The following is a 16,918-nucleotide window of genomic DNA, read 5'->3' as shown; positions in this document are numbered from 1 at the left end:
AACACACTGACCATTCTAAGCATGTAGGACATATTAACCAATAGCAGCCAAGCAGAAAGAGATTTTCTTCCAAAAGTCATTGGATTCTACATTTCCGTGTTATTCTTTCTCTCTTTCTACCCAGTGAGCATTAAAATTGTTCATAAGCTTTTGCATCATCTTGACACAGGACTTATCAGTCTCTTCCAGCTGGGTCGGCTCTGAGCTGGGGGTAATTGAACTTGCTTGGGGGTGAGAAAACCCAGGGAGCTGTCACAAACTTTGTGTCAATAGATCTGTGTTCCACAGGCCTCCAGTTGGCCCCCTCAGCAGAAAAAAAGATAGAAACAAAAAGAAATTTTCTGAAGTCCTATCTTTTCAAGGCCCAAAGAAGCTGAGATCCTTTTAATCTGCCTCTAAATATCCATTTTGATAAGAGAGCTGAAAGCAGTTATGGATCTAGAAAAACCCGGTCCTAGAACTGAGATCTAAGGGGAAGCTGGGTGGTGCAGTGGATAGAAATCCTGGCCCAGAGTCAGGAAGACTCATCCCTCTGAGTTCAAATCTGGCCTCAGACACTTCCTAGCTGGACAAGTCACTTAACCCTATATGTTTCAGTTTCCTCATCTGTAAAATGAACTGGAGATGGAAATGACAAACCACTCCAGTATCTTTGCCAAGAAAACCCCAAATGGGGTCACAAAGAGTCAGATACAACGGAAACACCTGAACAACAATAAGAACAACTCAGGTCTTATGTAAATTAAAGTACTATAATAAACAGAAGATGTCATGGTTGCTGGACATGGACTAAGCAAACATGGCTTTTAGTCCTAGTTCTGCTACTTAGTAGCTGTGTGATTTTGGGGAAATTATTTCAACTATCTGAGAATAAGTTTCTTTATCTGTACAATGCAGATGGTAGTAGCTGCCCAAAACAGGATTGTTTTAAGGATCGAATGAAATGTTCATGAGGAAATGTACACATTGAAAACTGTACAATCCCATATGAATGTAATATATTATTATCTATGTGGGTGAAGGTGTTATGACCTGCATATATATATATATATATATATATATATGTATATATATACACGTATATACATGTGTGTATATGTGTATATACATGTATGTGTATATGTATAGGTATGTATACATATATACATATTTACATATATACATATATATGTAAGTATGTATATGCCATATGTGCCCTGCATAAGTAATACACCACTAAGGAAGCCTGAAAAAGTTGAGGGCAATAAAGGAAGTGAAGAAACTCTGTTATGTGGGTCACTATCAACCCACAGACCCTCAGCATAGTTTCATAATAAAGAAAGTAGCCATAGGTTGGGGTGCCCAGGCTTCAAGGAGGCACTGATCATTTCCTCCAGCCTTGAAGTCTCATGGGTAGTAGAGAAAGAAATGGGTGCCACACTCTCTTGCTCTCCATTTCTTTTTGGGAATCCTGATGGTTCCCACTTCTATATGGCTTTAAGTTTTGAAAAGCACTTTTTTCATAATCTGTGAGGGAGATACTTAAATTTTATCTTATTCCCATTTTACATATGAGGGAAATGAGATATTTCCTAAAGGTTAAGTAATACTAAAGGGTGAGTAACCTGCTCAGGGTCACACAGCTAGTAAGAGTCTGAGCTAGGACTTTGACATAGGTCTTCCCATGCCAAGACCAGTGTTCTTTCAAGCTTCAGTAAGGAAAGACATTGAAAAGAGGGGCTCATCACAGCAGCCACAGGTGTACACATCTGCCAGGTAACATTTCCAGACCAGTTAGCTCCCTTTCACCTTGGGTACTGAGGAAAGAGTATCTTCCCACCTTCCTTTTCTATGTTTCATTCCTCCCTTTAAGCACATTCACTCTTTTACCTCAAGTACCTTCATGCCTAACCTTTGATCCATCCAGTGCCCTCACACATATCATGCCCTATGGAGTCCTCTCTTCACAGATAACATTCCATAACCCTGACCATTCCCCTTCACCCCTCACCAAAACTTCACTGAGGCAATGGGCCACAGCAGACAGATTGCTGGTGGGGGAGTCAAGAAGACTCAGCTTCTTATCATGTCTCTGACACCAGCTGTAGGACCTCAGGAAGGTCAATTTGCCTCTTTCAGCCTTCATTTCCTTATCTGTAAAATGGTGACAATAAAACACCAACCTCACAAGTCAAATGAGATAATATATGTAAAACACTTTTTAAGTCATTAAAAACCAATGAACCAGTAAAGGGCAGCTAGGTGACACAGCCTGGAATCAGGAAAACTTGCCTTCAAATCTAGCCTCAGATGCTTACTAGCTGCGTGACCCTGAAAAGGTCACTTAACCCTGTTTGCCTCAGTTTCCTCATCTGTAAAATGATCTGGAGAAGGAAATGGTAAACCACTTCAGTATCCTCACTAAGAAAACTCCAAATGGAGTCACGAAAAGTTGTATATGATTAAAATGACTGAAGAACAATAACAAATGAACCTCCCCAAAATAGATAAACCATTGGTTAATTTGATTTTTTTAAAAAAAGAACACCAAATTACAAGTATCGAAAAAGAGAAGGTGAATTCACCACCAATGAAGAGGAAATTAAAACAATTATTAAGAACTATTTTGACCAGAGCTGAATAGAAAATTTGACTTTCAAACACAAGAATCAAGAGAAGCATGAAAAGGTAATCAAGAAACAGAAATTGCAAGGGACTTACTAAAGTTGAAGTGTTTTGTTTACATTCCTACATGGAAAGATGATGTGTATGATTCATGAGACCTTAATATCATAGTAGCTGAAAGGAATATGCATTATATATATATGTTTATGTATATATATATATATAGGTTTATGTATATATATATAAGTGAATGTGCATGTATGTATATATGTATGTGTATTTATATATGAAGAGAGAGAGAGAGAGAGCAGACACAGGGTAAGTTGAAGATGAAGGGAAGGTATCTAAAAGAAATAAAATCAAATAATTAAGGGATGAGAGAGGAATATATTGAGAGAGGGAGATAGAGAGAGATAGAATGGGGTGGATTATCTCGCATAAAGGTGGCAAGAGGAAGCAGTTCTGTGGGAGGAGGGGAGAGGGCAGGTAAGGGGGGAATGAGTGAATCTTGCTCTCATCAGATTTGGCCTGAGGAGGGAATACCATACATACTTAATTGGGTATCTTACTGCACAGGAAAGAAGAGGGAAGAAGATAAAAAGGGGGGATGATGGAGGGGAGGACAGATGGGGGTGGAGGTAATCAAAAACAAACACTTTGGAAAGGGGGCAGGGTCAAGGGAGAAAATTCAATAAAGGGGGATGGGTTGGGAAGGGCAAAATATAGTTAGTCTTTCACAACATGAGTATTGTGAAAGGGTTATACAGAATGATACACATGTGACCTATGTTGAATTGCTTGACTTCTTAGGGAGGGTGGGTGGGAAGGGAAGAGGGGAGAGAATTTGGAACTCAAAGCTTTAAAAACAGATGTTCAAAAACAAAAAAAAGTTTTTGCATGCAACTAGGAAATAAGATACACAGGCAATGGGACATAGAAATTTATCTTGCCCTACATGAAAGGAAGGGAAAAGGGGATGAGAGGGGAGTGGGGTGACAGAAGGGAGGGCTGACTGGGGAACAGGGCAACCAGAATATACGCCATCTTGGAGTGGGGCGGCGAGGGTAGATATGGGGAGAAAAATTGTAATTCAAACTCTTGTGAAAATCAATGCCGAAAACTAAATATATTAAATAAACAAACAAATAAATAAATAAACAAACAAACAAACAAATAAATAAATAAATAAAAAGAACTATTTTGGCAATTATATATATGCCAATAAATCTGACAATCTAAGTGAAATGGATGAATACTTACAAAAATATAAATTGCCCAAATTAACAGATGATAAAATAAAATACTTAAATAAACCTATCTTAAAAAAAGAAACTGAACAAGTTAAAAGAGCTCCCTAAGAAAAAATCCCCAGGACCAGATGGATTCACAAGTGAATTCTACCAAACATTTAAAGAACAATTAATTCCAATACTATATAAACTATTTGGAAAAACAGTCAAAGAAGGAGTCATACTAAATTCCTTTTACAACACAAGTATAATGTTGATGCCTAAACCAGGAAGAACGAAACAGAAAGAAAACTATAGACTAACAAATATTGATGTAAAAATTTTAAATAAAATACTAGTAAAGAAATTAGAGCAATATCTCCAGGATCACATAGTATGACCAGGTGAGGCTTATACTAGGAACACAGAACTGGTTCAATATCAGGGAAACTATCAGTATAATTGACCATGTCAATAACAAAAACAACAAAAATCGTATGATTATCCCAATAGATGGAGGAAAAGCTTTTGGCAAAATACTACACTTATTCCTATTAAAAACACTGTGAAGCATAGGAATAGATGGAGCTTTCCTTAAAATGTTAAGTACGAGCTATCTAAAACCATCAACAAGCATTGTCTATAATGATAAGTTAGAAGCCTTCCCAGTAAGATCAGTAGTGAAGCAAGGATGCCCGTTATCACCGCTATTATTCAATATTGTTCTAGAAATGTTACTTATAGCAATAAGAGAAGAAAAAGAAATTTGAAGGAATTAGAATAGGCAATGAGGAAAGAAAACTATCACTCTTTCCAGATGACATGATGGTATACTTAGAGAATCAACTAAAAAAACTACTTGAAATAGTTAACAACTTTAGCAAAGTTGCAGGATATAAAATAAACCCATATAAATCATTGGCATTTCCATATATTAGCAACAAAGTCCATCAAGAAGAAATAGAAAGAGAAATTCCATTTAAAATAACTACAGAAAATATAAAATGCTTAGGAGACTACCTGCCAAGACAAACGCCAGAATGATATGAACACAAAAATGTGATTTAAGGATCAAATGAAATGTTCAAGAGGAAATGTACATGTTGAAAGCTGTCTAATCCCATAGGAATGTAATATTTTATTACCTATGTGGGTAAAGGTGTTATGGCCTGCATATATATATATATATATATATACACATATATATGTATATATATGTATGTATATATATATACGTGTGTGTGTGTATATATGTATACATATGTGTGTATATATATGTGTGTGTGTATATACGTGTGTGTGTATATATGTATATATATATATGTATATATATATATATATACACGTTTCACACAAATAAAGACCTAAACAACTAGAGAAATATTAACTGCTCATGGGCAGACCAAGCCAATATAATAAAAATGGTAATTCTACCTAAGTTAATTTATTTATTCAGCACCATACCAATCAAACTACCAAAAATTATTTTACAGAGCTAGAAAAGATAATAAAATTCATCTGGAAAAATAAAAGGTTAAGAATATGAAGGGAATCAATGAAAAAAAAAATGTGAAGGAAGGTGGCCTAGCAGTACCAGATCTCAACTTGTACTACAAAGTGGAAATGCTCAAAACAATCTGGTACTGGCTAAGAAATAGAATTGTAGATCAGTGGAATAGATTAGGTAAACAATACACAGTAGTAAATGACCATAATAATCTTGTGTTTGATAAACCAAAAGATCTAGGCTTTTGGGACAAGAACTAACTATTTAACAAAAATTATTGGAAATGCAGTTTGGCAGAAGCTAGGTATAGACCAACTGTATACCAAGATAAGGTCAAAATAAGTATATGATTTAAACATAAAGGCTAACATCATAAGCAAATTAGGGCAGCATGAATATCTTACCTGTCAGATATATATACATAAGGGAAGAATTTATGACAAAACAAGAGATAAATAGCATTATGGGATGTAAAATTGATAATTTTGATTACAGTAAATTAAAATTTTTGCACAGACAATTCTGATGTAGCCAAGATTAGAAGGAAAACCAAAAACTCAGAAAATATTTTTACAGCAAGTTTCTCTGATAAAAGTCTTGTTCCTCAAATATATAGGGAACTGAGTCAAATTTATAAGAACATGAATAATTCCCCAATTGATAAATAGCCAAAGGATATGAACAGGCAGTTTTCAGAAGAAGTGATCAAAGCTATCTACAGTCATATAAAAAATGCTCAAAATCAGTATTGATTAGAGAAATGCAAATCAAAACAGCTCTGAGATACCATCTCACACCTATCAGATTAGCTAACATGACAGAAAAGGAAAATGACAAATGTTGGAAGGGATGTGGGAAAATTAGGACACTAATGCATTGTTGGTGGAGCTGTGAACTGATCTGAACATTTTAGAGTTATTTGGAACCATGACCACAGGCCTATAAAACTGCATACCCTTTGATATAGTAATAACACTACCAGGTCTGTATCCCAAAGGGATGGGAGAAAAAGAAGAAAAGAACCCATATGTACAAAAATATTTATAGGAGCTGTTTTTGTGGTGGCAAAGAATTGGAAATTGAGGGGATGCCCATCAATTAGGGAATAGTTGAGCAAGTTGTGATGTATGATTGTGATGGAATAATATTGTGGTATAAGAAACGATGAGCGGGCGAATTTCAGGAAAAAAAAACCTGGAAAGACTTATATGAACTGATGCAAAGTGAAGTAAGCAGAACCAAGAGAAAATTATATAAAGTAACAGTGATATCATAAGGATGAAAATCTGTCTGATCAAGACAATGATCCAAGGCAATTCTAGAGAACCTGTGATGAAAAATACTATCCATTTCCAGAGACAGTACTGATGAACTCTGAATGCAGATTGAAGCATACTTTTAAAAATTTTCTTTATTTTTATTGTTTTATTTTGTTTGTGTTTTCTTTTGCAATATGGCTAATGTGGAAATGTTTTGTATGACTTCACATGTATAATCGATATAAAATTGTTTGCTTTCTCAAGGAGGGGGGAAGGGTAGGGAGGAAGAGAAAGAATTTAGAACTCAAAATTTAAAAACTCGAATATTAAAAATTACATTTCCATGTAATCGGAAAAAATAAAATGTAAAATGTAAAAATCAATCAATAAAAAGCCCCATGTAAATTCTAGTTATCATGATTAGCATTATTATTTGTTGTTGTTACTCCATCCAGAGCACCCATTGGAGAAATGGCTATTAAGTAAACTAATTACATTAAGTTGCCAATGGTGAATTATGGTCCAATGTGTTGTGACTCTAAAGGTATTTGTATTTTAACAAGATGCAATGCAGCATGAAATAATGGAATGCACTTAGAGTCAGGAAACTGAGGTCAAAAGCCTGGTTCTGATATTTACTGCTTATAGCATTCTGGGAAAGTCTCTTGACTTCCTAAGCATCACTTTTCTCAATGACACAAATAGGTAAATATAAGAATCATTCAGTTCAGGGAACTTCAGTTGGGAGGATTCCTTGTACCTCTACAAATCTACAACCTGTCTACTATTTGGGTGATAAATCCAAGTACAATGAAAAGATCTCTGGATTTAGAAAATGGACTTGAGTTTTAGCTCTGTTCCTTACTATTTGTGTGACCCTAGCCATACCATGAAACCTCTCTGGGACTCGGTTTCTTCATCTGTAAAATGAGGGGGATTTGGACGAGATGGTCTTTAAGCTCTAAATCTACCGTCCTATGAGCTTCTTAACAAGGTAACATGAAAGTTAGGTGACTTCCTCAGCCTGTGAGCTCCTCAAGAGCAGGGGCTGTCTTTTACCTTTCTTTCTATCCCCCAACACTCAGCTCCATGCTTAATAAATGTTTAATGACTGATAGAGATTTAAATCCAGGTCTTTATGACTTTACGTTGAGCGGTATCAAATAGACATGTTAACTCTTGAGCTACCTACATCACAGTCTTGCTGGGGATGGAGAGAAAGAGACAGAGAGACAGAGAGAGACAGAGAGACAGAGACAGAGACAAAGAGAGACAGAGACAGAGAGAGACAGAAACAGAGAGAGAGAGAGAGAGAAAGAGAGAGACAGAGACAGAGACAGAGTGTGTGTGTGTGTGTGTGTGTGTGTGTGTGTGTGTGTGTGTAGTGTAGTGTGGGAAGTGGGGTAAGAGAATCACTTTGGAAGCTTGAAACTATTACAATAATGTGAGCATATTCTTAACCGAAAGATGGTTGAATTTTAGAGGATGTGGGGGTGAGATTTTATGGATTGGGAGACACCTTGTGGCACCCTTCCAATCATCCCATTGAGGCCATTCCATATAAGGCAAGCGCTGACTGCAGGTGTGATATAACCAATTAACTCAGGCTCATAAAACGGCCTCTTTTTATCTAAGTTGCTACTAAGGGAGATGTTTTTCCATTCTGCTGAAATAAGGGCTGTCTTGGTTTTCTTTACGTTTCCCTGTTATTTGATGAAGGCCACAAGGGCACAGCCATGAATCCCTGTACCTTTTCAATTAAAAGGAGTTGCTAATTGCATCAGAGCTAGTGGAAGGAAATCATTCTATTGGGCTCATTGAGCCTGTCTTCTGCCCTAAATTACAGTCAGTTATTTGAAATACAATCCCTGAGCTGAAAATCAATCACTTGTCTGCCCCTGGAAAATTGTCACTCATTTTCTGGACCATCTCAGAGCTATCAGAGTGTGCCAGCCACACAATAGACTCATTTAGGCTGGAAGTGGAAGGGGAAAAATCGTGCATCTGTTGGAAACTATAGATTTAGACAGCCAGGCAAATGAAATTACCTAAATGAACCCAAGGTAAAGCGTGGGGACAGAGCTGAGACTGGCTTTTTGTCTGTGTGTCACACGAAGAACCAGTGGACTTGAGGGTACCAACAGCTGCCTAAATACCCACTTGGGAATAGGAGGGCCTTAAAAAAGAGATGCGACTGCTTTTCTATTAATTTCATGGGTCCAGAAATACAAACGAACATTAGAATCTATTTGAAAGGATAGAGTGGAATGCCTATTTCTTTTAGGGAACATTCCATAGAGCTGAGGTGAATATATGTGTGTATGCATATACCTATGTGTGTGGGTGTGCATGTGGGTGTTACAAAGCAGTTACTCCGGGGCTACTTCCCAATTCCCACTTCACACTCTAACATGGGCTGGTCCCCAGAGAGTGACTACTACCAGTCTCCTCAGAGTTATAACAGTAATTCTAACAGACTGTTTTCTGTATTATACCTCATGAGCCCCAACCAATGTGTTCCTCACTGATTATCAGTTGATATAAATTATCTATCAAGTCACATTATAAACAAATGCTTTCTATGATAGCATGGTAAGAACAATTGGTACCAAAATATTTCTTCAGAAGCCTTAGTACACATTATCCCATAAGTAAATACAGAGTCCAAGGGAAAGTGGATTTTTCCTACTGATGCACACAAGTCCTTTTCTCCCCTTGTGGAGTCCTCATGAAGTCCCTGGCAGCATGCATGGTTGGTTCAGCATCCCCAATCATATGGCCAATGGAGGTGGAGGAAAGAAGAGGAGAAATATGGTACTCTCTCTGGATTCACTCTCCGCCCCACCACACCCACCCCTTGTTGCCCTCTGATATATGCATCATCTCTCTGCCTTCTCAAAATGCTCCTGAAGCTTGACTCCTGAAATAGTTGCTAGAATGTTACCTACTTCAATCTCCTCTTATATTCCTAGGCCCAGCGTGTGACTAATTCTTTTAACCAAACTCCATATATTTATTTAGTCATCTGCTTTCTTTCAAAGGCTCAAAGCACTTCAATCCTTCCCAACTTGATTAACTAGGTTGTTCACACCTAGACTGTACTCTTGATTGATTGATTCAATAGAGGTGTCTAAGAATTGTCCACATCTATTTTACACCTTTGCTAGATTGATTCAGTAACTTAAAGAGGTTTTCTCACCTAATAAAGGTATCAAGATGTTACATTACATTAATTGGTATTGAGATACAGAAAAATTCTCTGTACTATATACGCATATCAAACTCAATTAATGTAAGGCCTTTCTGTCTCTAAGGTCAGCTCTTTATTCACTAAACAAAACTCTCTCTGTTTTTGTGTATATATACATCCATTCACATACAGGTATGCTTGCGTGTATGTGTGTCTATGAAGATATGTGGGAGATCTCTTATACACATATATATGTACACACACACACATATATATATTGTTTTGTGTGTGTATGTGTGTATGTGTGTAAAATGTATGCATATTCAGGAAAGACTAACACTTCCAGAATGAAGGCAACTGAGGCCTTTTCAGGGCTGCTCATCCACCTTTGGCGTCTACCTGCCACCCAGCTCTCACCTGCGGCTCCAAGAAGTTGTAGCATGTACAGTGGAAATACCCTGGCAAAACAGTCTGGGTTGAGAGTAACCAACAGACCTCAAACCCATCAATGAGTTAGGGGGATGTCTACCCCAGGCTCATGAAGACTTTCCCTGGCAAGAAATACTTCTGGTCCACAGGATGATTAAACTTGAAGGAAAATATATTTAACTTGGTTCCTTAACTGGGGTAAGGGGAAGTTTAAGCTTTGAGAATCAGAGAACATACAGATTTCTCTTGGTAAAAGGGATCATTGGACCTTAGAGTTGGAAAGCATCTTCAAGGTGATCTGGTCCACTCCCTTTATTCTTGTGGTTGTTGTTCAGTCATTTCTGATTCTTAACAATTCCATTGGGGGTAGTCTTGACAAAGATGGTGGAGTTGTTTGCCATTTCCTTTTCCAGCTGATTTTACAGATGAGGAAACTGAGGCAAACAGGGCTAAGTGACTTGCTCAGGGTCACATAGCTAGTAAGTGTCTGAGGCTGGATTTGAACTCAGGTTTTCCTGACTCCAACTCAGGTACTCTATCCGTTGCCCCAACCTAACTACCTGCCCCTCTATTCTACAGATGTGGAACTTGAAAGAAAGAGAAAAAGAGGGACTTAGTTACCTGAGGTAGCACATGCAGTGATTAGAAGAGCTGGGATTTGAATCCCAGACTTGAATTCCCACCCCAGTGTTCTTTCCATTGCACCCTGGAAGGATTGGTTGATAGGAGTGTTAAGGAATGATAGATGTGAGCAGAATTCTGAAAGAAACTTTAATAGAACAGAAGCTAGGCAGGAATAGTCAGGTTTTTACATAGCATTTTAATATTACTTCATGTATTTTATTATCTTATCTTAAATGGGTACTACTAAATGGTTCCACTTGGCAGGTTCATTTATTAATCAGTTCATATATTATTCATTTATTAATCATTAGCTTTAAATGTACTTTTGAGTTGATAAATAAATAGCTAGATTTTTATTTACCAACTCACAGCATCCTCCCATTGATTTCAATTCTCTCAGCAAACTCATTTCACTTGAATTCCCCCAAGTAGAAAGGCTGTTTTGTTTCATATACTCAGACTCCTGGCATTACAATCACTTAGTGGCAGGCTTACCAGGCTTTGTAGAAGCATTTGTTTTTAGGTTTTAATAACCTAGTTGAGAATTGCCATATAACTAACAGAATATATAAATCAGAATCTCAGAACTGGAAGGGACCTTAGAAGTCATTTAATCTAACTCCCTTCTTTCGGGGAATGCACCTATCATTTCATTTATATAGAATTCCCTGAGATGATGGGAAGGGAAAGGAAGGGAAGGGAAGTAGAAAGAGGTTAAGTGACTTGCCCAGGGGCACACAGGTAGTAAGTGTCTGAGGAGAAATTTGAACTCAGGTCTTCCTGATTCCAGATGCAGGGTTTTATCCATCACTACTACCTAGCTGCTTCTACCATTGAAGAGCATGACTGCCTTGCAATGATATTCTTAGAGAGTGGCCTGGGGCACTGAGATGCTCAGTGACTTACTCAGCATCATACATCCAGTATGTGTTAGAGGCAAGATGAACTAGGTGGTCTTGAGTCCAAGGCCAGCTATCTACTAGGCAACACTGCTGCTCCTCCTTTGAGCAGAGATTCTCTCTCCAACATTTTCTCCAAGTGGTCATTCATCCTCTGCTTAATGATGTGGTGGTAAAGGACTCCTTCCACCATCTTTCCTGAACAAACCCATTATGCATTTGGATAGCGCCAATTATTAGGAAATCTTTCCTTTGTATCAAGCCAAAATTTTCCAATTTCTGGGGAAGTCCATCTAGTTGCCATGATTCTTATCACATAAGGATGATTCCGCAATTCCAGATTGATGGGATCCTTACCACATACCTTCTCCACTAGAGAAATATTTCTATACTCTAAGCCCCACTTTACATCAATATGTCAAGAACCCCATGATTTTGCTAGCATGAGTATTCTATCAACTTATGTTGCTCACAGTGCACTGATAATTTATAGTCTTAGAGAACTTTGTGAAGCTCAGAGATTTCAAACTTGTCTGTTGTCATATAGCTAATTAATGGTAGAGGTGGAATTGAAACCAGGCCTTCTTGCCTCCGGATTTTTCATGGGGTTTATAATAATAAAAATGGGGTCAGAGTCCCCCAAGATTTGGTACAAGCACCCAAGATGCCTCATTAAGCTTTTACTTATATATTCATATATTTTCTTACATATTACTTATATATTTAAAAGGTCCAATCTCAGATGAATGCTTTGATGTTTCCAGTTTCCTGCAACTATTGGCTAGATAGATGTTAAGAATAGAATCAAAATTCAGGATGTGGCCATCTGTAATCTATAATCCAAGGAAGTAGGTGATATATTTTAAAAGAAAAACACTTTGATTTAGGTTGAGATGAGCAGTATAGTAATTTTTCTACAGACAGAGAGAGAAATCTCAGTAATATAGGGCATAAAACAAAATAGTGACAGATTAGATAGGTAAACCAGATTAGTATGAATTCCTAACATAAAATTTGTCATGATACTCTGTTATCTCTACATAGGAGTTTTGGCCACTGCCAAGGGAAATGGCCTTGAGACATCTTCCTTTGAAAAATAATAGTTCCTTGCTTTAAGGAATTATACCTTCCAATGGGATTCTTCTGCATGTAAATGGCAGCCTAGATTCTAGGGAAGAAAACTGTCATGAGGGTAAAAGACTGCAAATGTGGGAATCTGTACATGTCCTTGAGCCAGCAATATCAATACACTTATATAGGATATTCCAGAAGTCTTACTGCAGTTTTGAGCTATGAAATCTTAAAACTGCCTGAAGAATTTTGGGACTCCCTATATTCATAAAAGAAGGAGAGTACTCACAGTAATAGAAATCCTAAAACCAAAAAAAGAAAAAACCACAAGCATATCCTTATGTACGTTATGAAAAGGGGAGAGGAGCTACAAATCAGACATTATGGAGTACACTACAGCAGAGGAAGTTTAGCTGACCCAGAGAAATCATTTTTTCACAGGGTCTGTTTTGTAATCTCTACAAGAAGAGTTTCAGAATGTAACTCCCCCAATAGAAAACGTGGGATTTAGATCTAGAAGGGCCTTCAGAGATAATCTACTCCAACCCCCTAATTTTAGAAATGAGGAAAAGGAGATCCAAAAAGGTTGTCACCTTCCCAGAGTCTCATGGCTAAACTGTCAGATGCAAGATTTCAACCGAGGGTTTCCTGAATCCAGGATCTACACTCTGTCCACTGCATCACACTGCCTCCTATGTGAAAAGCATTCAAAATATTCCCAAAATGTAACTAAAACATGCATAAATACTTAGAAATGTACACACTGAAGGAGAGAGCAGATAAAGGCAAAATACAAGTAATGAATCTAAAAATAAGTGGAGGGAGCCAAAGTCATCCTGATTCATGTTCACAGTGCTTTCCCCAGTTATTCTATCTCTCTTCCTATTTCTTTCCTACTTTGAGAATTAGTCTGACTGAGAGATTGGAGAAGATTTATAGGATGAGATGGACATTCCAACGAAAGGGAACTGGATAAAGAAGGATAATTCAGAATAAATTTAGGGAATGGACTATTCATTAATCAATCAGAAAATTATTATAAAGTATTTACTATGTGCCAAACACACTGTAAGGCACAAGTGCAACAGTCTTAGTTCCAAGAGCTTGAATTCTAGGAGAGGGTAACAACATCTCATTCAGTTAACAAGCATTTATTAAATGCTTACTATAAGTGAGTGTGCTAAGTTCGGGGAATAAAAGGAAAGCCAAAAACACAGTCTTTTCTCTTAAAGAGCTCACATCCGAGTGACAGAGGGAATATACAAACGATTATGTACATGCAAGATATTTAGAGGTTCAGACGTGCTTATAATAATACCCAACATTTACATAGAACCTACTATGTGCCAGGCTAAGTGCTTTCTACCATTATTATTTCCTTTAATCCTCATAACAAACTTGCAAGACAAGTGCTATGATTATCCCCATTTTATAGATGAGGAAACTGAGGTAAACAAAAGTTAAATGACTTGCCCAGGGTCACGCAGCTAGCTGGATTTGAACTTGGTCTTCCTGACTCCAGGGACTATCTACTGTATTGCCTATTTGCTCCTTTACTCTGTTTATATGTAATATATGTAATAAACATATACAAAATGGATACAAGATTGTTAAATACTCAGCAGTTCTGGGAAGGTGGGTTTCTAGCACTTGGTGGGATCAGAATATGGGATCAGAATTAGACAAAAGTTATTGTCTAGAAGGTGGGCCTTGAAGAAAGGTCTTGAAGAGAGGGATTCCTTGAAGCAGTAATAGGGCATGTATAGATGAGAAATAGCAAAGAAGGTTGTGTTTAATGAATATAACCCCTGTGCCAAAGCCCATTGGCATGGGACTCTCTCCTTATTGGTGGACATGAATGTCTTGAGCTTGTTTGGGGATGGGGATGGGGGAGGGGCAAAGTAGATGAGAACCAGAAAGAAGAGAGCTCTTGAGATCTCTTCAAGTTTTCTTCAAGCTTGAGTCTTCAGGCACTTCTGGCTTCCAGCTTTGAGGATGAAGTTGGAAGAGCCCAACCACACTTCAGTTTGCTGAGGAAAAGAATTCTGGCAAGACATGAGAGGAGCTGGTAATCTCCGTCATGTCCCTATCCCCAGCTTGCTACACTATAGACTTCTAGGAGTTTGCCCTGGGGGAGATCTATGACTTTGTCTTGGTTGAGATGAGTTATCTTGCTCCAGATAGGGGAACTCCTTTACTCTGTATTGTCTGGTGTATATTCTCCTTCTCTGATTTCTGTTTGGTTATGATTTGATAAATGGAATTCTTTGCTATTCTCTATGTGTATTCATTGTAGAATTGGTATTTGGTGAGAAGGGAGTCAAGCCTTGGATATAAAGCTTGGGATCCTTCTCTCCCCAATAAAGACACAGAGATCAGAAGTTAGATTGAACCTGATCATAATCCCTAGACTAGGAATATTTAAGGGAGCAGATATAATTCTAGCTCTGTACCCCCATTCCACTGAGGGGTCCAGAGCAGCCTCCTGGCCCAATCTCTGCATCCCCTTCTGGCAAGAATGAAAGTCTTCCTTGGAAAAGGGGGGGAGACAAGAGGCTAGAGATAATTTATTCTGCCTCCCCTTGAGCCACACAAGGGAACACCACCGCCCATGCCACATGTGGAAGGACAAATCCTCACAACACATAGGGCCTCTCTATACAACACATAAGACCTCTCTACACAAATATTCATCAGGCCCTGTTTCTCAAGGACTTGACACTTAAGGGTCCACTCATGAACTCCAATCAACAGTTTCATTCTACAAGTAGGAAGCAGAGAAAAGGGGCAAGAGATTAAGAAGCTGAGTAGGCCATGAGTAAGTGGTAGTATTGGATGGTCACAAAGAGAACTATAAACTTACACTGATTAGCTTAGAATCAGATTGAGCTCTGGCTCATCATTAGCCCATACAGTCTCTAGAAATATCTCTATAGTTTCCACATTCATTGATAAAGATCCTTCTTTCACCTCCTCCCTCATCACCCCAGTATAATGGTCACCCAGATACCAGAGGAACATTTTGATGGAGCCTCGTGATGAAACTCTATCAGGCAAAGTATGTTGCTATTGCAATACATTTCACTGCTCCATTAGAATACATTATAAAATACGTACTTAGGAACAATTACTAGTGCAGTTCGAGGCATCCGATCCCCTGATGTGGAAATTCGAAGCCACACAATTGTTTTTAGCAGAGAGATGTTGCGATGGATAAAGGTGATGCTCCGGATTGCCAATCATGTGTGAAATGAAATGGTCTGTTTTAAGGCTGCATATAACTAAACTGCATAAGATAGGCTCCCACTTAAGATAAAGCACTGTCATTCATAACTGGTAAGAAGACATTAGAGCCAGGGAACTAAAGAGGAGTACAATCTGTCAACAGAGTGTCAATAGTTTCACCCACGAGGAACAGCAGGATGTCATTTTTTAAAACAATCCTCTTTGGGGAAGAATGCTTTGGAAACTCATGCTAATTTCAGTAAATGCAAAGAGATGACAATCATAAGCACTTAGCAAATGAGAAAATGAGTGATTTAAGATGCAGATGGTATAAAAACTAGAAATTACTCAACAAAAGATAGGGAGGGGGTGGGGGGCAAAAGACACAATTAGAATAAGTGCATTATAGAGAAGAAAGGAGAGTTCCAAAGAGAAGTCTTCTGAAACCAGAGCCAAACTGTGCACTGCAGGGTGTGGTCAATCAGAACAGTGGGGAGGGTTTTGTCTTTGGGTTTCAGAAAAATGTTTTTTCAACATGTTGAATGACCTCCACTAAAGCTCAGAACTATGACATTTCAAACTTGGCTGAATAGCTTGAAAATATTTTTAAAAATATATGCAGATGCCAAGAAGAAATCTCCTTAATGCCAACTACAGTAATATCTTCTGAATGTTTTTATCCTAACCTTGAAAGGATACACTTTCCCATTTGAACACAAAGCTCCTATTTTCAACATCAAGATTGGGAGTTTTTCTTTACCCTGAGAGAAACTGAGCTGCATTTAAGCTAAAACACACCCATGACACTAAAACTTCCCTTTACACCTCCCCTTGGATGCCCCTTGACCCCATTACCTGCTTGGGAGATTTTGAGGCTTGAA

Source organism: Trichosurus vulpecula, chromosome 4, assembly GCF_011100635.1.
Source record: "Trichosurus vulpecula isolate mTriVul1 chromosome 4, mTriVul1.pri, whole genome shotgun sequence".
Lineage (NCBI taxonomy): Eukaryota > Metazoa > Chordata > Mammalia > Diprotodontia > Phalangeridae > Trichosurus > Trichosurus vulpecula.
Note: the sequence above shows the minus strand (reverse complement) of the source record.